The 21,355-nt window shown below is 53.7% G+C and overlaps 1 protein-coding gene across 1 annotated transcript in view; it reads left to right on the top strand.

Annotated features, from left to right (window-relative positions):
* Positions 1-18,099: 18,099 nt before the first annotated feature.
* Positions 18,100-21,355, top strand: part of LOC142246858 (ras-related protein Rab-35-like) — a 12,055-nt gene continuing 8,799 nt past the window's right edge. The window contains exon 1 of the mRNA XM_075319909.1: positions 18,100-18,118. The gene's annotated coding sequence lies outside the window, so the exon portion shown is untranslated. The remainder of the gene's footprint in view (positions 18,119-21,355) is intronic.

The following is a 21,355-nucleotide window of genomic DNA, read 5'->3' as shown; positions in this document are numbered from 1 at the left end:
TGACCCGGTACAGCCGTCCTTGGTCCCAGACCACTCGCTCCGGGTCCGAGTCCGAGGGAGGCTGTGCCGCCTGCTCCTTAAGAGCTTTCAGGCTGTCGTCAGCTTCTAACGCTGCCTGAAACCCCTGACTAGATGTGGCCAGAATCGACGAGACTGTCACATCTTCAGTCAGTACCCCGGGACCTGTGTCCTGGCCTCCACCTGACTCGGCTGCCACTTGGTCAGAAGGGGAAGAGCTATCGGACCTCCGGGAGGCCCCTTGGCTTCCAGCACTCCCACTGCGGGTGACAGCGGCCACAGCCGCTGCGACCGTGGGTCGTGCCTGCTCCTCCTCCGTTCCTGACCAAGTCGCCGGTTCAGGCAGACCTACCTGGCTTCCTGACACCCCGGTTGTGGGGGAACCATGTACCGAGATCTTACCTGGGAGCACTTCCGCTCCTGGACCGGCCCCAATCTCACCTGCCTGTTCCCCTCCTGCAGCAACAGAACCCCGCTGTGAAATCTCTGGGGACCCCACATTTGCTGTGGTAGCCCCCACCCCACACCCTGGTCCTCCCCCTGCAGCACCCTGCTCTCTGCTTATCCCTGCAGAGGGCAACAGATCCCAGCTCACAGGCTGATTACTTGCAGAGGCATGGTCACACCTTCCTCCAAGCCCCTCCCCTGTCACAGCTGCAGCTGTGTGTGTGTCTATGGTGTCTATGCAAGCAGAAGTATCAGAGTTCACTCCCTCCTCCCTTACATCATTCATAGATAACACATTAACATTGTCAGGAGGCATGTCAGTACTGGCTGAAGGTTCAGCCCTTGGGGGGGGCCCAAACTGGGAGGTTATCTGCCCCAAATCTGTCCCAAGTAGCACGTTTGCAGGGATCCGATCAGTTACCCCCACCTCTCTCACCCCTCGCCCTGCGCCCCAGTCCACATAAATGTCAGCAACAGGCAGCGCCGGGTCAATGCCTCCAATCCCGGAGACAGCGAGGGTTTTTCCAGGGATCAAGTCTTGGGGGGACACCATCTCAGGCCGCACCAGAGTCACCTCCGAGGCGCTGTCTCGCAGTCCTATGGTCACAGACTGGCCGACGGTGACAGGTTGGAAGCTGTCCAGGGACCTACCACCACCCCCACCCACACAATACACCTTGGGCGGCCCTTGGGACGGGGACGGAGCCGGGGCCTTGGGACGCTGAGGGCACATGGCCTTGAAATGTCCAGGTAGGTTGCACTGGTGGCACCGTCTTGGTTCTGCCACGGGCCTGGAGAGGGGAGTTGAGGGGGACACCCCCTGCAGTCTAGGGGCAGGTGGGGCAGTCGCAGAGTTCATCTTACCCCCTCTCCAGGTGCTGCTGGTGGCTGCTCTCCTGGCCTCAGGAGCCCGATTGTTGGTGTAGTCATCGGCCAGGGCAGCTGTAGCCGTGGACCCCTTTGGCTTCTGGTCTCGGATGAACTGGCGGAGATCCTCAGGGCAGTTCCACAAGAGTTGCTCCGTGATGAACAAGTCCAGGATCTCCGGTCCGGTGGAAAGCTGCAGGCCTTGGGTCCAGTGGTCGGCAGCTCGGGCAAGTGCCCGCCTGTGGTCAGCCCAGGAGTCCTTTGGTCCCTTCTGTAGGCTCCGGAACTTCTTGCGGTAGGACTCTGGAGTGAGGTTGTACTGTTGGATCAGGGCCCGCTTGATGGTGTCGTAGCCCTGATCTGCCTCAGCAGGCAAGTCCCCAAGGATATCCAGGGCCTTACCCCTTAAACGGGGGGTCAGGTATTTGGCCCACTGGTCCTTGTCCAGATGGTGCTGCAGGCAAGTCCGTTCAAAAGCAGTCAAGAAAGAGTCCAAGTCTCCATCCTTCTCCAGCACTGGGAAGTCCTCAACATGGACCTTTGGAAGTTTGGTGTCTTGAAGTTCACGTGTGGCTGATGAGGGCCGGAGCTGAGCTAGCTGCAGCTGGTGGTCACGGTCTGCCTGTTGCCGTAGCTCCGCAGCCTCACGCTCTGCCTGGCGCTCTTCACGCGCTGCCTGCCGCTCTGCCCTGCGCTCTGCCAGGAGTTCCTTGTAGCCCTCCTGGTCTCCAGCCTGGAGAAGGGCCATAGCCATTTGAAGAAGGCTATCCGAGCCTCCCAGGCTCGGTGGAATGGCACGTGGTGATCTGCGGCCCGCTGCGGAGCCTGGTGATTCACTGTCCATTGCAGAGCGGAGGGCTGGCATCTGGCTCGTTGAGGACCCTTGGGTGAGCTGCTCCTCATCTTGTCCATAATTGCCAGGTTGTGCGCTGTCCTCTGCAGAACGGTTTTCTGGCGTCGAGCTCCTGGAGGACTCGTGGGCAACCTCCTCATCGTCTCTGGCCTGAGCATCGGCCATTCCTTTGGCTTTGCTCCTGGTGCTCTCAGCCATTCTTGCAGACTTTGGTCACTGACACAGAACTGACACCTGATGCCTCCACACACCTTACAGTATCTGCACTCTGACACTCTAGTGTTGAGCTGGTCTGAAGACCCCAGCAGCCACAGCTGCTGCAGGCAGTCTTTAGTGTCTGGGAGTATGGGTCTCACACTCACACACACTATTATCTCGATCCCACCGCTTGCCACCAATATGTCACGAACCACCGGGGGGGTCACTCAGAAATCCCCCGCGCTGGCTACCAGTACCTCACAATCGGGGGGTAACAAGTGGGGGGTCTCCCCTCCTTTATACCTCCCGACCGACAGACAGAGCACGTGACGCGCTCTCTAGCGCCCCTCTTATAGTCAGGCCAATTATGGAATTGCCCGACAATAAGCAAGGAGGCCGCTATACTACTTATGCCGATTATTGAAGGGTCCCCGGTGAGAGTAGGGTATATATTCCCCCGACCTCCGCGGGCGGAATATATAAAACCTCCCCGAATCTCACTGGCCTCCCCACAATAATCCTTGGCACAACTCGCTGCCACCAACCGCTTCACGGTAACTATTAGCCGAACACACAGACGTGGGATTCAAGATCGAGATAACAGAACAGCCCAAGATTAATTATATAATTTAATCAGCCTAAAGCACACTAGAAACTACAATATATACAATAGGGAATCTACAGAATATACAGTTATGTCAGAGTACAGTTACAGATAAAGCATGGTTTACAAACAGGCATACACAGTTCCAGCAGTTACCTTGTGCGTCTGGCCACAGGGGGGCGCTGTAGACCAGGTTTCTAGGATCCTTCCCACAGATGTTTCCTACACGTGACCCCCGGCGAAAGAACCCTGGAAAATGGCCGAAGTAGGGTTATCAACCTGGGCAAATCCAGGTCCCCTCCTACCTTAGTGACCTCAGAGGGAGCACTGCTCCACCCCTGGCTGGAGTTATGGACAATATCCACAACAGGGGATATGGCCATAACTTGGCCTGGGAGCGTCGTAGGCAGACGCCAACGCTCTCATTGTGACAGTTATGAATTTAGCTACAGAACGAGAGGACTCATGACTTGTCTACTAGTTCCCCATTGGCTGATATCACGCCTGGGGTATTTCCCCAGGTCCTGCTCCCATAAAAAGGGTGTGCCAGCATCGTCCGCATGCGGAGACACCATTTTTATGGTTGCCATATTTATCGGAAATATGGCTTGCGAGATATGAACCATTTTTTACTGGAGTCGTTCTGTCTGGATAGTTCCATGCTTGCTAATTAGATAGCAGCCCCTACTACAGGGTCACGGCAGGGAGTCATCCTGTGTCCAGTGTTCCCCAATCATCCCATTTCCATATCACAGGAGATGGCTGTTGGAGGTGTAAGTGGAACACAGACCAGTTCCTTTGACACCTATCTGCTAAACAAACCGTTTATCCCTGTGGTAAATTTTCTGATTGAAGGAGTTGTGTGAAGGAAAGGGGGGGTGACACCAGGAGAGGGCTTCCTGACATAACTTGAATATCATGATTTATCGTCATATCTCCGGATTTACCTCACAATTACATTTGGAGCGGTGTCATCAAGGCCTATGATGAAAGGCACACCATTCCTACAGTAAAGCATGGAGGTTGGTCTCTGAGCTACAAAGGCACGGGAAACTTGTTCGAGTTGAAGGAAAGATGAATGCAGCACATTATCAGCAGATACTGGAGGCAAATTTACACTCATCAGCCCGGAAGCTGCGCATGGGATGTACTTGGACATTCCAACATGACAACGATCAAAAACACAAGGCCAAGTTGACCTTTCATTGGCTACAGCATAACAAAGTGAAGGTTCTGGAGTGGCCATCTCAGTCTCCTGACCTCAATATCACTGAGCTACTTTGGGGAGAACTCAAGCACACAGTTCATGCAAGAAAGCCCAGGAGTTTACAGGTACTAGAGTCATTTTGGCAAGAAGAATGGACGGCTTCAACATCTTAGAAAATGAAGAGCCTCATCCACAACTACCACAAAAGACATAGAGGGGGCAATACACATAATTAACAACTGGGGTATGTGAACTTTTCATCAGGGTTATTTGAATGTTTTTGGTTGTTATTATAATTTCAAAAGAGAAACACAGTACAGTCCCTGACAGAAGTTCTGTCGCTTATCCATGTTATGTAAATAAAAGCTGATAACCTGACTTTAAATTCATCCATTGGTTTTATAAATTACTCTTTTGAAAGCTGAAACCCTCCCAAATTTGGTTGAGGTTATGAAAATAAAGTTGCTGCTAAGCTGAAATATTGATCATTTAATGAACATAGAAAGGTCAGATTTTGACAAGACAAAGGTTTTGTCGCCCACAGAAAGTAATGTGAAATTCAAACAAATAATTAACTTCTAATACAAAGATATGTGGCATAACATTGGTGAATGAAGCTGTGGTGCTATTAGAGCCATATTTAATATTTTGTGTGACTTCCATGAGCTTGAAGGACGGCATCCATGCGGTTCCACAATGATTCATACAATTTATTGATGAGGTGATCAGGAATAGCAGAGAATGCATCTTACACGCCTCCCAGAGGTCATCTAGAGTCTTTGGTTTTGTCTTCCAAGCTTCCTCTTTCATCCTACCCCAAACATGCTCAATGATGGTCATGTCTGGTGACTGGGCTGGCCAGTCCTTGAGCACCTTGGACTTCTTTGCCAGGAGAAACTTTGTTGTAGAGATGGATGTATGAGATGGAGACCATCCTGCTGCAGAATGTGACCCCTTTTATGATTGGGAATGTAAGAAGTAGCTAAGGCTCTGTGCGCACTGGGAAATGAAATTTCCTTGAGAAAATTCCGCATGCTCTCAAAGATTACCGCACCTGCGGTAAAAAACCGCGGGAAACCGCACCCAAAAACCGCATGCGGTTTGCCGCGGTTTTACCGCGGTATTATTCGCGGTATTGCCGCGGTTTTGCCGCGTGCGGGTTGGGATGTGCTTTATTGCATTCAATGCAATAAAGCACATTGAAAAAAAGAAAAAAAAAAAGTCATTTAATTCTGAGATAGTAGATAGACAGAAGAATAGATAGAGGGATAGATAGAGGGATAGATAGATAGACAGATAGAGGGATAGATAGATGACAGATCGCTGCATTTCCCACGGTCGGCAGTGAGTTCACATTACCGGCCGTGGGAAATGACCGGTAATTACCTCTGCTGTCTGCTGCATTCAGCGCTGTGTCTGTGACACATCGCGGCTGGATGTCAGCAGCGCAGGACCCTGTGGATTATGCCGGAGCGGTGGATTACGCCGGAGCTTTGGTACGGGAGGGGTTAATAAAATGGTGAACGAGGCTTGTTTGTTTTATTTAAAATAAAGGATTTTTCAGTGTCTGTGTTTTTTTCACTTTACTTATGGGTTGATCATGTCAGCTGTCACATAGACGCTGCCATGATCAAGCCTGGAGTTAATGGCGGTGGTCCCCCATCACCATTAACCCCTTGTATTACCTTGTCACCACTGCTACACGGTGGCAAGAAGAGCCGAGGACACTCTGGTAGTGCCGCATAATGCATGCGACAGTGCCGGGGCAGCTGCGGCTGATATTCTCGGCTGCGGGAGGGGGAGTGAGGCGGGGGACATTACCCCTGCCCCTCTCCCTCCCCAGCCTGAGAATACCGGGCCGCCACTGTGTGCTTACCTCGGCTGGAAGGTGAATATGCAGCGGAGCCCACGTTCTTTTTTTCCTATATTTCTGTTTTTTTTCTATGTGTGTTCTATGTCTGTGATGTCTGTGATCTGTGTGTGTTTACTCTGCACGGCTTCATCTTCCTGTAATGACATCACTTCCCTGCAAACCGCAGACAAGCGATGTACATTACTGGAGGTAAACCGCGAAATACCGCAGGGAATAACGCAGGAAAACGCACAGAATTTGCTGCCTGCGTTATTCCCTGCGGGATTTCATGATTAACATTGAGTCAATGGAGTGAAATCCCGCAGCGATGTGCGGAAAAGAAGTGACATGCACTTGTTTTTGCTGCGGGATTTCCGCAGCAAAACATGCAGCTGTCAAATTCCGCCCAGTGCGCACAGGATTTTTTTTCTCCATAGGATTTGCTGGTGATTCACTGCAGAGATGTTATGAACATTTTCTGCAGCGAAACATGCGGAAAATCCGCGGCAAAATCCGGTAAGTGCGCACATAGCCTAATACTTCTTGATATTTTAGGCTATTGATATTGCCTTCCACCTTGCAAATGTTTCGCACACCCACATACTTAATGTAACCCCAGACCATGATCTTTCCACCACCAAGCTTAACTGTTTTCTGGATCCATACGGGCTCCAGTAGGTCTCCTGCAGTATTTGCGGCGGCTGTGGTGTAATTCAACTGAAGATTCATCAGAGAAATCCACCTTCTGCCACTTTTCCAGCGTCCATCTGTTTAGCAGGCTGTGGGACTTGGCAAATGCCACACGGTTTTTAATTGCCTTTTGTTTAGTGCTGGCTTCTGGGCACTGATTCGACCATGGAGGCCATTTCCAGACAGAATCCTACAAACTGTTCTAGTTGACACAGGGGCTTGAGGTGACCAGGCCTGCTGGAGCTCTGCTGCAGTGGAAGAGGGGCTGGCTTTGGATTTTCTAACCAACAAACGTTCCTCCTGAGCAGTTGTCTTGCAGGGTCTGCCGGACCTGGACTTGTCAAAAACATCTCTAGTCTCTTCAAATCTTTATATAATTCTTTGTACTTGACGCTGAGACACATTAAAGGTGCAGCCACCTCTGCAGTGGATCTGGTCTTCAGCCTCTTGATAATCAAGGCTTTGGTTGCAGGGTGGATTTTTGGCATGTTGTCAGAGGTCAGGTTGCAGTTCTAGTGAAGGTCTGGGGTGCTGGGTTTCTTTTTATACACACCCACCAATTAACCGATCATTTAGTGAGCACAGCTTTATTTTCATAACCTCAACCAAATTTGGGAGGGTTTCAGCTTTCAAAAGAGTAATTTATAAAACCAATGGATGAATTTAAAGTCAGGTTATAATGTTTTATTTACATGACATGGATAAGCGACAGAACTTCTGTCAGGGAGATAAAATATCCAAAATAAAGAAAATCACATTGTATAAATTATATAAATGTATTTCTGGAGACAGGGGAGAGGGGGAGCCCGCACTACACACGGAGGACAGAGAGGGTGACATACCACAATACACACGGAGGACAGAGAGAGAGGGGGACAGAGCCCGCACTACACACAGAGGACAGGGAGAGGGACAGAGCCCGCACTACACACGGAGGACAGAACCGGCACTACACACGGAGGACAGAGAGAGACAGAGCCCCCACTACACACGGAGGAGAGAGAGAGAGACAGAGCCTGCACTAAACACGGAGGACAGAGAGAGAGGGGGACAGAGACCTCAATACACACGGAGGACAGAGAGGGTGACATACCGCACTACACACGGAGGACAGAGAGAGAGACAGAGCCCGCACTACACACGGAGGACAGAGCCCGCACTACACACGGAGGACAGAGAGAGAGAGAGGGACAGAGCCCGCACTACACACAGAGGACAGAGAGAGAGAGACAGAGCCCGCACTACACACGGAGGACAGAGAGAGGGACAGAGCCGGCACTACACACGGAGGACAGAGAGAGGGACAGAGCCCGCACTACACACGGAGGACAGAGCCTGCACTACACACGGAGGACAGAGCCCGCACTACACACGGAGGACAGAGAGAGAGAGAGGGACAGAGCCCGCACTACACACAGAGGACAGAGAGAGAGAGACAGAGCCCGCACTACACACGGAGGACAGAGAGAGGGACAGAGCCGGCACTACACACGGAGGACAGAGAGAGGGACAGAGCCGGCACTACACACGGAGGACAGAGAGAGAGGGACAGAGCCCACACTACACACGGAGGACATAGAGAGAGGGACAGAGCCGGCACTACACACGGAGGACAGAGAGAGAGGGACAGAGCCGGCACTACACACGGAGGACAGAGAGAGAGACAGAGCCTGCACTACACACAGAGGACAGAGAGAGAGAGAGGGACAGAGCCCGCACTACACACGGAGGACAGAGAGAGAGGGACAGAGCCCGCACTACACACGGAGGACAGAGAGAGAGGGACAGAGCCGGCACTACACACGGAGGACAGAGAGAGAGGGACAGAGCCCGCACTACACACGGAGGACAGAGAGAGAGGGACAGAGCCCACACTACACACGGAGGACATAGAGAGAGGGACAGAGCCCGCACTACACACGGAGGACAGAGAGAGAGGGACAGAGCCGGCACTACACACGGAGGACAGAGAGAGAGACAGAGCCTGCACTACACACAGAGGACAGAGAGAGAGAGAGGGACAGAGCCCGCACTACACACGGAGGACAGAGAGAGGGACAGAGCCCGCACTACACACGGAGGACAGAGAGAGAGGGACACAGCCGGCACTACACACGGAGGACAGGGAGAGAGACAGAGCCCGCACTACACACGGAGGACAGAGAGAGAGACAGAGCCTGCACTACACACGGAGGACAGAGAGAGAGACAGAGCCTGCACTACACACGGAGGACAGAGAGAGAGGGACAGAGCCCACACTACACACGGAGGACATAGAGAGAGGGACAGAGCCCACACTACACACGGAGGACAGAGAGAGAGGGACAGAGCCCACACTACACACGGAGGACAGAGAGAGAGACAGAGCCCGCACTACACACGGAGGACAGAGCCCGCACTACACACGGAGGACAGGGAGAGAGACAGAGCCCGCACTACACACGGAGGACAGAGAGAGAGACAGAGCCCGCACTACACACGGAGGACAGAGAGAGAGGGACAGAGCCGGCACTACACAAGGAGGACAGGGAGAGAGACAGAGCCCGCACTACACACGGAGGACAGAGAGAGAGAGACAGAGCCCGCACTACACACGGAGGACAGAGAGAGAGAGACAGAGCCCGCACTACACACGGAGGAGAGAGAGAGAGACAGAGCCCGCACTACACACGGAGGACAGAGAGAGAGGGACAGAGCCCGCACTACACACGGAGGACAGAGAGAGAGAGACAGAGCCCGCACTACACACGGAGGAGAGAGAGAGAGACAGAGCCCGCACTACACACGGAGGAGAGAGAGAGAGAGACAGAGCCCGCACTACACACGGAGGACAGAGAGAGAGACAGAGCCTGCACTACACACGGAGGAGAGAGGGAGAGGCAGAGCCCGCACTACACACGGAGGAGAGAGGGAGAGGCAGAGCCCGCACTACACACGGAGGACAGAGAGAGAAGGGGACAGAGACCGCACTACACACGGAGGAGAGAGAGAGGGACAGAGCCCGCACTACACACGGAGGAGAGAGGGAGAGGCAGAGCCCGCACTACACACGGAGGAGAGAGAGAGGGACAGAGCCCGCAATACACACGGAGGAGAGAGGGAGAGGCAGAGCCCGCACTACACACGGAGGAGAGAGAGAGAGGGACAGAGCCCGCACTACACACGGAGGAGAGAGGGAGAGCCCGCACTACACACGGAGGACAAAGAGAGAAGGGGACAGAGACCGCACTACACACGGAGGACAAAGAGAGAAGGGGACAGAGACCGCACTACACACGGAGGACAGAGAGAGAGAGAGAGACAGAGCCCGCACTACACGCGGAGGACAGAGAGAGGGACAGAGCCCCCACTACACACGGAGGACAGAGAGAGAGAGAGGGACAGAGACCGCACTACACACGGAGGACAGAGAGAGAGAGAGAGAGAGACAGAGCCCGCACTACACACGGAGGACAGAGAGAGAGAGAGAGACAGAGCCCGCACTACACACGGAGGAGAGAGAGAGAGACAGAGCCCCCACTACACACGGAGGAGAGAGAGAGAGACAGAGCCCCCACTACACACGGAGGACAGAGAGAGAGGGGGACAGAGACCTCAATACACACGGAGGACAGAGAGGGTGACATACCGCACTACACACGGAGGACAGAGAGAGAGACAGAGCCCGCACTACACACGGAGGAGAGAGAGAGAGACAGAGCCTGCACTACACACGGAGGACAGAGAGAGAGGGGGACAGAGACCTCAATACACACGGAGGACAGAGAGGGTGACATACCGCACTACACACGGAGGACAGAGAGAGAGAGAGGGACAGAGCCCGCACTACACACAGAGGACAGAGAGAGAGAGACAGAGCCCGCACTACACACGGAGGACAGAGAGAGGGACAGAGCCGGCACTACACACGGAGGACAGAGAGAGGGACAGAGCCGGCACTACACACGGAGGAGAGAGAGAGGGACAGAGCCGGCACTACACACGGAGGACAGAGAGAGAGGGACAGAGCCCACACTACACACGGAGGACATAGAGAGAGGGACAGAGCCCACACTACACACGGAGGACATAGAGAGAGGGACAGAGCCCGCACTACACACGGAGGACAGAGAGAGAGGGACAGAGCCGGCACTACACACGGAGGACAGAGAGAGAGACAGAGCCTGCACTACACACAGAGGACAGAGAGAGAGAGAGGGACAGAGCCCGCACTACACACGGAGGACAGAGAGAGGGACAGAGCCCGCACTACACACGGAGGACAGAGAGAGAGGGACACAGCCGGCACTACACAAGGAGGACAGGGAGAGAGACAGAGCCCGCACTACACACGGAGGACAGAGAGAGGGACAGAGCCGGCACTACACACGGAGGACAGAGAGAGAGAGGGACAGAACCCGCACTACACACGGAGGACAGAGAGAGAGGGACAGAGCCCGCACTACACACGGAGGACAGAGAGAGAGACAGAGCCCGCACTACACACGGAGGACAGAGAGAGAGGGACAGAGCCGGCACTACACAAGGAGGACAGGGAGAGAGACAGAGCCCGCACTACACACGGAGGACAGAGAGAGGGACAGAGCCGGCACTACACACGGAGGACAGAGAGAGAGAGGGACAGAACCCGCACTACACACGGAGGACAGAGAGAGAGGGACAGAGCCCGCACTACACACGGAGGACAGAGAGAGAGACAGAGCCCGCACTACACACGGAGGACAGAGAGAGGGACAGAGCCCGCACTACACACGGAGGACAGAGAGAGAGAGGGACAGAGCCCGCACTACACACGGAGGACAGAGAGAGAGGGACAGATCCGGCACTACACACGGAGGACAGAGAGAGAGAGGGACAGAACCCGCACTACACACGGAGAACAGAGAGAGAGGGACAGAACCGGCACTACACACGGAGAACAGAGAGAGAGGGACAGAACCGGCACTACACACGGAGGACAGAGAGAGAGAGGGACAGAGCCCGCACTACACACGGAGGAGAGAGAGAGACAGAGCCCGCACTACACACGGAGGACAGAGAGAGAGAGGGACAGAACCCGCACTACACACGGAGGACAGAGAGAGAGAGGGACAGAACCCGCACTACACACGGAGGACAGAGAGAGAGAGGGACAGAACCCGCACTACACACGGAGGAGAGAGAGGGACAGAGCCCGCACTACACACGGAGGACAGAGAGAGAGGGACAGAGCCCGCACTACACACGGAGGAGAGAGAGAGAGAGGGACAGAACCGGCACTACACACGGAGGACAGAGAGAGAGGGACAGAGCCCGCACTACACACGGAGGAGAGAGAGGGACAGAGCCCGCACTACACACGGTGGACAGAGTGAGAGGGACAGAGCCCGCACTACACACGGAGGAGAGAGAGGGACAGAGCCCGCACTACACACGGTGGACAGAGAGAGAGGGATAGAGCCCGCACTACACACGGTGGACAGAGAGAGAGGGACAGAGCCCGCACTACACACGGAGGACAGAGAGAGAGAGGGACAGAACCGGCACTACACACGGAGGACAGAGAGAGAGGGACAGAGCCCGCACTACACACGGAGGACAGAGTGAGAGGGACAGAGCCTGCACTACACACGGAGAACAGAGAGAGGGACAGAGCCGGCACTACACAAGGAGGACAGGGAGAGAGACAGAGCCCGCACTACACACGGAGGACAGAGAGAGGGACAGAGCCGGCACTACACACGGAGGACAGAGAGAGAGAGGGACAGAACCCGCACTACACACGGAGGACAGAGAGAGAGGGACAGAGCCCGCACTACACACGGAGGACAGAGAGAGAGACAGAGCCCGCACTACACACGGAGGACAGAGAGAGGGACAGAGCCCGCACTACACACGGAGGACAGAGAGAGAGAGGGACAGAGCCCGCACTACACACGGAGGACAGAGAGAGAGGGACAGATCCGGCACTACACACGGAGGACAGAGAGAGAGAGGGACAGAACCCGCACTACACACGGAGAACAGAGAGAGAGGGACAGAACCGGCACTACACACGGAGAACAGAGAGAGAGGGACAGAACCGGCACTACACACGGAGGACAGAGAGAGAGAGGGACAGAGCCCGCACTACACACGGAGGAGAGAGAGAGACAGAGCCCGCACTACACACGGAGGACAGAGAGAGAGAGGGAGAGAACCCGCACTACACACGGAGGACAGAGAGAGAGAGGGACAGAACCCGCACTACACACGGAGGACAGAGAGAGAGAGGGACAGAACCCGCACTACACACGGAGGAGAGAGAGGGACAGAGCCCGCACTACACACGGAGGACAGAGAGAGAGGGACAGAGCCCGCACTACACACGGAGGAGAGAGAGAGAGAGGGACAGAACCGGCACTACACACGGAGGACAGAGAGAGAGGGACAGAGCCCGCACTACACACGGAGGAGAGAGAGGGACAGAGCCCGCACTACACACGGTGGACAGAGTGAGAGGGACAGAGCCCGCACTACACACGGAGGAGAGAGAGGGACAGAGCCCGCACTACACACGGTGGACAGAGAGAGAGGGATAGAGCCCGCACTACACACGGTGGACAGAGAGAGAGGGACAGAGCCCGCACTACACACGGAGGACAGAGAGAGAGAGGGACAGAACCGGCACTACACACGGAGGACAGAGAGAGAGGGACAGAGCCCGCACTACACACGGAGGACAGAGTGAGAGGGACAGAGCCCGCACTACACACGGAGAACAGAGAGAGGGACAGAACCGGCACTACACACGGAGGACAGAGAGAGAGGGACAGAGCCCGCACTACACACGGAGGACAGAGAGAGAGGGACAGAGCCCGCACTACACACGGAGGACAGAGAGACAGAGCCCGCACTACACACGGAGGACAGAGAGAGGGACAGAGCCGGCACTACACACGGAGGACAGAGAGAGGGACAGAGCCGGCACTACACACGGAGGACAGAGAGAGAGGGACAGAGCCCGCACTACACACGGAGGACAGAGTGAGAGGGACAGAGCCCGCACTACACACGGAGAACAGAGAGAGGGACAGAGCCGGCACTACACAAGGAGGACAGGGAGAGAGACAGAGCCCGCACTACACACGGAGGACAGAGAGAGGGACAGAGCCGGCACTACACACGGAGGACAGAGAGAGAGAGGGACAGAACCCGCACTACACACGGAGGACAGAGAGAGAGGGACAGAGCCCGCACTACACACGGAGGACAGAGAGAGAGACAGAGCCCGCACTACACACGGAGGACAGAGAGAGGGACAGAGCCCGCACTACACACGGAGGACAGAGAGAGAGAGGGGACAGAGCCCGCACTACACACGGAGGACAGAGAGAGAGGGACAGATCCGGCACTACACACGGAGGACAGAGAGAGAGAGGGACAGAACCCGCACTACACACGGAGAACAGAGAGAGAGGGACAGAACCGGCACTACACACGGAGAACAGAGAGAGAGGGACAGAACCGGCACTACACACGGAGGACAGAGAGAGAGAGGGACAGAGCCCGCACTACACACGGAGGAGAGAGAGAGACAGAGCCCGCACTACACACGGAGGACAGAGAGAGAGAGGGACAGAACCCGCACTACACACGGAGGACAGAGAGAGAGAGGGACAGAACCCGCACTACACACGGAGGACAGAGAGAGAGAGGGACAGAACCCGCACTACACACGGAGGAGAGAGAGGGACAGAGCCCGCACTACACACGGAGGACAGAGAGAGAGGGACAGAGCCCGCACTACACACGGAGGAGAGAGAGAGAGAGGGACAGAACCGGCACTACACACGGAGGACAGAGAGAGAGGGACAGAGCCCGCACTACACACGGAGGAGAGAGAGGGACAGAGCCCGCACTACACACGGTGGACAGAGTGAGAGGGACAGAGCCCGCACTACACACGGAGGAGAGAGAGGGACAGAGCCCGCACTACACACGGTGGACAGAGAGAGAGGGATAGAGCCCGCACTACACACGGTGGACAGAGAGAGAGGGACAGAGCCCGCACTACACACGGAGGACAGAGAGAGAGAGGGACAGAACCGGCACTACACACGGAGGACAGAGAGAGAGGGACAGAGCCTGCACTACACACGGAGGACAGAGTGAGAGGGACAGAGCCCGCACTACACACGGAGAACAGAGAGAGGGACAGAACCGGCACTACACACGGAGGACAGAGAGAGAGGGACAGAGCCCGCACTACACACGGAGGACAGAGAGAGAGGGACAGAGCCCGCACTACACACGGAGGACAGAGAGACAGAGCCGGCACTACACACGGAGGACAGAGAGAGGGACAGAGCCGGCACTACACACGGAGGACAGAGAGAGGGACAGAGCCCGCACTACACACGGAGGACAGAGAGAGGGACAGAGCCCGCACTACACACGGAGGACAGAGAGAGGGACAGAGCCCGCACTACACACGGAGGACAGAGAGAGAGGGATAGAGCCCGCACTACACACGGAGGACAGAGAGAGAGGGACAGAGCCCGCACTACACACGGAGGACAGAGAGAGAGACAGAGCCCGCACTACACACGGAGGACAGAGCCGGCACTACACAAGGAGGACAGAGAGAGAGAGGGACAGAGCCCGCACTACACAGAGGAGAGAGAGAGAGAGGGACAGAACCCGCACTACACACGGAGGACAGAGAGAGGGACAGAGCCCGCACTACACACGGAGGACAGAGAGAGAGGGACAGAGCCCGCACTACACACGGAGGACAGAGAGACAGAGCCCGCACTACACACGGAGGACAGAACCGGCACTACACACGGAGGACAGAGAGAGAGGGACAGAACCGGCACTACACACGGAGGACAGAGAGAGGGACAGAGCCCGCACTACACACGGAGGACAGAGAGAGAGACAGAGCCCGCACTACACACGGAGGACAGAGAGAGGGACAGAACCAGCACTACACACGGAGGACAGAGAGAGAGGGGGACAGAGCCCGCACTACACACGGAGGACAGAGAGAGGGACAGAGCCCGCACTACACACGGAGGACAGAGAGAGAGGGGGACAGAGACCGCACTACACACGGAGGACAGAGAGAGAGGGGGGGACAGAGCCCGCACTACACACGGAGGACAGAGAGAGGGACAGAGCCCGCACTACACACGGAGGACAGAGAGAGGGACAGAGCCCGCACTACACACGGAGGACAGAGAGAGGGACAGAGCCCGCACTACACACGGAGGACAGAGAGAGGGACAGAGCCCGCACTACACAGAGGAGAGAGAGAGGGACAGAGCCCGCACTACACAGAGGAGAGAGAGAGGGACAGAGCCCGCACTACACAGAGGAGAGAGAGAGGGACAGAGCCCGCACTACACAGAGGAGAGAGAGAGGGACAGAGCCCGCACTACACAGAGGAGAGAGAGAGGGACAGAGCCCGCACTACACAGAGGAGAGAGAGAGAGGGACAGAACCCGCACTACACACGGAAAAGAGAGAGAGAGACAGAGCCCCCACTACACACGGAGGACAGAGAGAGAGACAGAGCCCCCACTACACACGGAGGACAGAGAGAGAGACAGAGCCCCCACTACACACGGAGGACATAGAGAGAGGGACAGAGCCCCCACTACACACGGAGGACATAGAGAGAGGGACAGAGCCCCCACTACACACGGAGGACAGAGAGAGGGACAGAGCCCCCACTACACACGGAGGACAGAGAGAGAGGGACAGAGCCCGCACTACACACGGAGGACAGAGAGAGAGGGACAGAACCCACACTACACACGGAGGACAGAGAGAGAGGGACAGAGCCCGCACTACACACGGAGGACAGAGAGAGAGAGGGACAGAGCCCGCACTACACACGGAGGACAGAGAGAGAGGGACAGAACCCACACTACACACGGAGGACAGAGAGAGAGGGATAGAGCCCGCACTACACACAGAGGACAGAGAGAGAGGGACAGAGCCCGCACTGCACACGGAGGACAGAGAGAGAGGGACAGAACCCGCACTACACACGGAGGACAGAGAGAGAGGGACAGAACCGGCACTACACACGGAGGACAGAGAGAGAGAGAGGGACAGAACCGGCACTACACACGGAGGACAGAGAGAGGGACAGAGCCCGCACTACACACGGAGGACAGAGCCCGCACTACACACGGAGGACAGAGCCCGCACTACACACGGAGGACAGAGCCCGCACTACACACGGAGGACAGAGCCCGCACTACACACGGAGGACAGAGCCCGCACTACACACGGAGGACAGAGCCCGCACTACACACGGAGGACAGAGCCCGCACTACACACGGAGGACAGAGCCCGCACTACACACGGAGGACAGAGCCCGCACTACACACGGAGGACAGAGCCCGCACTACACACGGAGGACAGAGCCCGCACAACACACGGAGGACAGAGCCCGCACAACACACGGAGGACAGAGCCCGCACTACACACGGAGGACAGAGAGAGAGAGGGACAGAGCCCGCACTACACACGGAGGACAGAGAGAGAGGGACAGAACCCACACTACACACGGAGGACAGAGAGAGAGGGATAGAGCCCGCACTACACACAGAGGACAGAGAGAGAGGGACAGAGCCCGCACTGCACACGGAGGACAGAGAGAGAGGGGACAGAACCCGCACTACACACGGAGGACAGAGAGAGAGGGACAGAACCGGCACTACACACGGAGGACAGAGAGAGAGAGAGGGACAGAACCGGCACTACACACGGAGGACAGAGAGAGGGACAGAGCCCGCACTACACACGGAGGACAGAGCCCGCACTACACACGGAGGACAGAGCCCGCACTACACACGGAGGACAGAGCCCGCACTACACACGGAGGACAGAGCCCGCACTACACACGGAGGACAGAGCCCGCACTACACACGGAGGACAGAGCCCGCACTACACACGGAGGACAGAGCCCGCACTACACACGGAGGACAGAGCCCGCACTACACACGGAGGACAGAGCCCGCACTACACACGGAGGACAGAGCCCGCACTACACACGGAGGACAGAGCCCGCACAACACACGGAGGACAGAGCCCGCACAACACACGGAGGACAGAGCCCGCACTACACACGGAGGACAGAGAGAGAGAGGACAGAGCCCGCAGTACATATGGCGGCGGGTCTCGGGTCTCCTGTGTCCGTCCCTTTCCTCAGGGCTGAGGAGATTTGTTGCCGGACAGTCCGGGGAGGAGATAAGAGGAGGAAGAGGCGGAGCCTGCGAGACCCAGAGACTGCAGAGACCCCGGGACCGGAGACCGCGGGAGACCGGGGGCGGAGGAGACGGCAGAGTGAGCGCCATACCATGCACATACCCGGGAGATAACGGGCTGCTGTTTACTGACCCCTGTGTATATACATCCTCCTGATTATATACTGACCCCTGTGTATATACATCCTCCTATTATATACTGACCCCTGTGTATATACACCCTCCTGATTATATACTGACCCCTGTGTATATACATCCTCCTGATTATATACTGACCCCTGTGTATATACATCCTCCTGATTATATACTGACCCCTGTGTATATACATCCTCCTATTATATACTGACCCCTGTGATACACCCTCCTGATTATATACTGACCCCTGTGTATATATACATCCTCCTGATTATATACTGACCCCTGTGTATATACATCCTCCTGATTATATACTGACCCCTGTGTATATACATCCTCCTGATTATATACTGACCCCTGTGTATATACATCCTCCTATTATATACTGACCCCTGTGTATATACACCCTCCTGATTATATACTGACCCCTGTGTATATATACATCCTCCTGATTATATACTGACCCCTGTGTATATACATCCTCCTGATTATATACTGACCCCTGTGTATATACACCCTCCTATTATATACTGACCCCTGTGTATATACACCCTCCTGATTATATACTGACCCCTGTGTATATACACCCTCCTGATTATATACTGACCCCTGTGTATATACACCCTCCCTGATTATATACTGACCCCTGTGTATATACACCCTCCTGATTATATACTGACCCCTGTGTATATATACATCCTCCTGATTATATACTGACCCCTGTGTATATACATCCTCCTGATTATATACTGACCCCTGTGTATATAGACCCTCCTGATTATATACTGACCCCTGTGTATATACATCCTCCTGATTATATACTGACCCCTGTGTATATACACCCTCCTATTATATACTGACCCCTGTGTATATATACATCCTCCTGATTATATACTGACCCCTGTGTATATACATCCTCCTGATTATATACTGACCCCTGTGTATATACACCCTCCTATTATATACTGACCCCTGTGTATATACATCCTCCTGATTATATACTGACCCCTGTGTATATACATCCTCCTATTATATACTGACCCCTGTGTATATACACCCTCCTGACTATATACTGACCCCTGTGTATATACACCCTCCCTGATTATATACTGACCCCTGTGTATATACACCCTCCTGATTATATACTGACCCCTGTATATATACATCCTCCTGACTATATACTGACCCCTGTGTATATACACATCCTCCTGATTATATACTGACCCCTGTGTATATACACCCTCCTGATTATATACTGACCCCTGTGTATATACATCCTCCTGATTATATACTGACCCCTGTGTATAAATCCCCCTGATTATATACTGACCCCTGTGTATATATACATCCTCCTGATTATATACTGACCCCTGTGTATATACATCCCCTGATTATATACTGACCCCCTGTATATATACATCCTCCTGATTATATACTGACCCCTGTGTATATACATCCTCCTGACTATATACTGACCCCTGTGTGTATATACATCCTCCTGATTATATACTGACCCCTATGTATATACATCCTCCTGATTATATACTGACCCCTGTGTATATACATCCTCCTGACTATATACTGACCCCTGTGTATACATCCTCCTGATTATATACTGACCCCTGTGTATATACACCCTCCTGATTATATACTGACCCCTGTGTATATACATCCTCCTGATTATATACTGACCCCTGTGTATATACATCCTCCTGATTATATACTGACCCCTGTGTATATACATCCTCCTGATTATATACTGACCCCTGTGTATATACATCCTCCTGATTATATACTGACCCCTGTGTATATACATCCTCCTGATTATATACTGACCCCTGTGTATATACACCCTCCTGATTATATACTGACCCCTGTGTATATACATCCTCCTGATTAATATACTGACCCCTGTGTATATACATCCCCTGATTATATACTGACCCCTGTGTATATACATCCCCCTGATTATATACTGACCCCTGTGTATATATACATCCTCCTGATTATATACTGACCCCTGTGTATATATACATCCTCCTGATTATATACTGACCCCTGTGTATATATACATCCTCCTGATTATATACTGACCCCTGTGTATATACATCCTCCTGATTATATACTGACCCCTGTGTATATACATCCTCCTGATTATATACTGACCCCCTGTGTATATACATCCTCCTGATTATATACTGACCCCTGTGTGTATATACATCCTCCTGATTATATACTGACCCCTGTGTATATACATCCTCCTGATTATATACTGACCCCTGTGTGTATATACACCCTCCTGATTATATACTGACCCCTGTATATATACATCCTCCTGACTATATACTGACCCCTGTGTGTATATACATCCTCCTGATTATATACTGACCCCTATGTATATACATCCTCCTGATTATATACTGACCCCTGTGTATATACATCCTCCTGACTATATACTGACCCCTGTGTATACATCCTCCTGATTATATACTGACCCCTGTGTATATACACCCTCCTGATTATATACTGACCCCTGTGTATATACATCCTCCTGATTATATACTGACCCCTGTGTATATACATCCTCCTGATTATATACTGACCCCTGTGTATATACATCCTCCTGATTATATACTGACCCCTGTGTATATACATCCTCCTGATTATATACTGACACCCTGTGTATATACATCCTCCTGATTATATACTGACCCCTGTGTATATACACCCTCCTGATTATATACTGACCCCCTGTGTATATACATCCTCCTGATTATATACTGACCCCTGTGTATATACATCCCCTGATTATATACTGACCCCTGTGTATATACATCCCCCTGATTATATACTGACCCCTGTGTATATATACATCCTCCTGATTATATACTGACCCCTGTGTATATATACATCCTCCTGATTATATACTGACCCCTGTGTATATACATCCTCCTGATTATATACTGACCCCTGTGTATATACATCCTCCTGATTATATACTGACCCCTGTGTATATACATCCTCCTGATTATATACTGACCCCTGTGTGTATATACATCCTCCTGATTATATACTGACCCCTGTGTATATATACATCCTCCTGATTATATACTGACCCCTGTATATATATACATCCTCCTGATTATATACTGACCCCTGTGTGTATGTATGTGTGTATATATATATATATATATATATTATATATATATATACATACATCCTCCTGATTATAAACTGACCC

The sequence above is a fragment of the Anomaloglossus baeobatrachus genome, chromosome 7 (genome assembly GCF_048569485.1).
Source record: "Anomaloglossus baeobatrachus isolate aAnoBae1 chromosome 7, aAnoBae1.hap1, whole genome shotgun sequence".
NCBI classification, from domain to species: domain Eukaryota; kingdom Metazoa; phylum Chordata; class Amphibia; order Anura; family Aromobatidae; genus Anomaloglossus; species Anomaloglossus baeobatrachus.
This window is presented reverse-complemented; position numbering and strand designations above follow the sequence as displayed.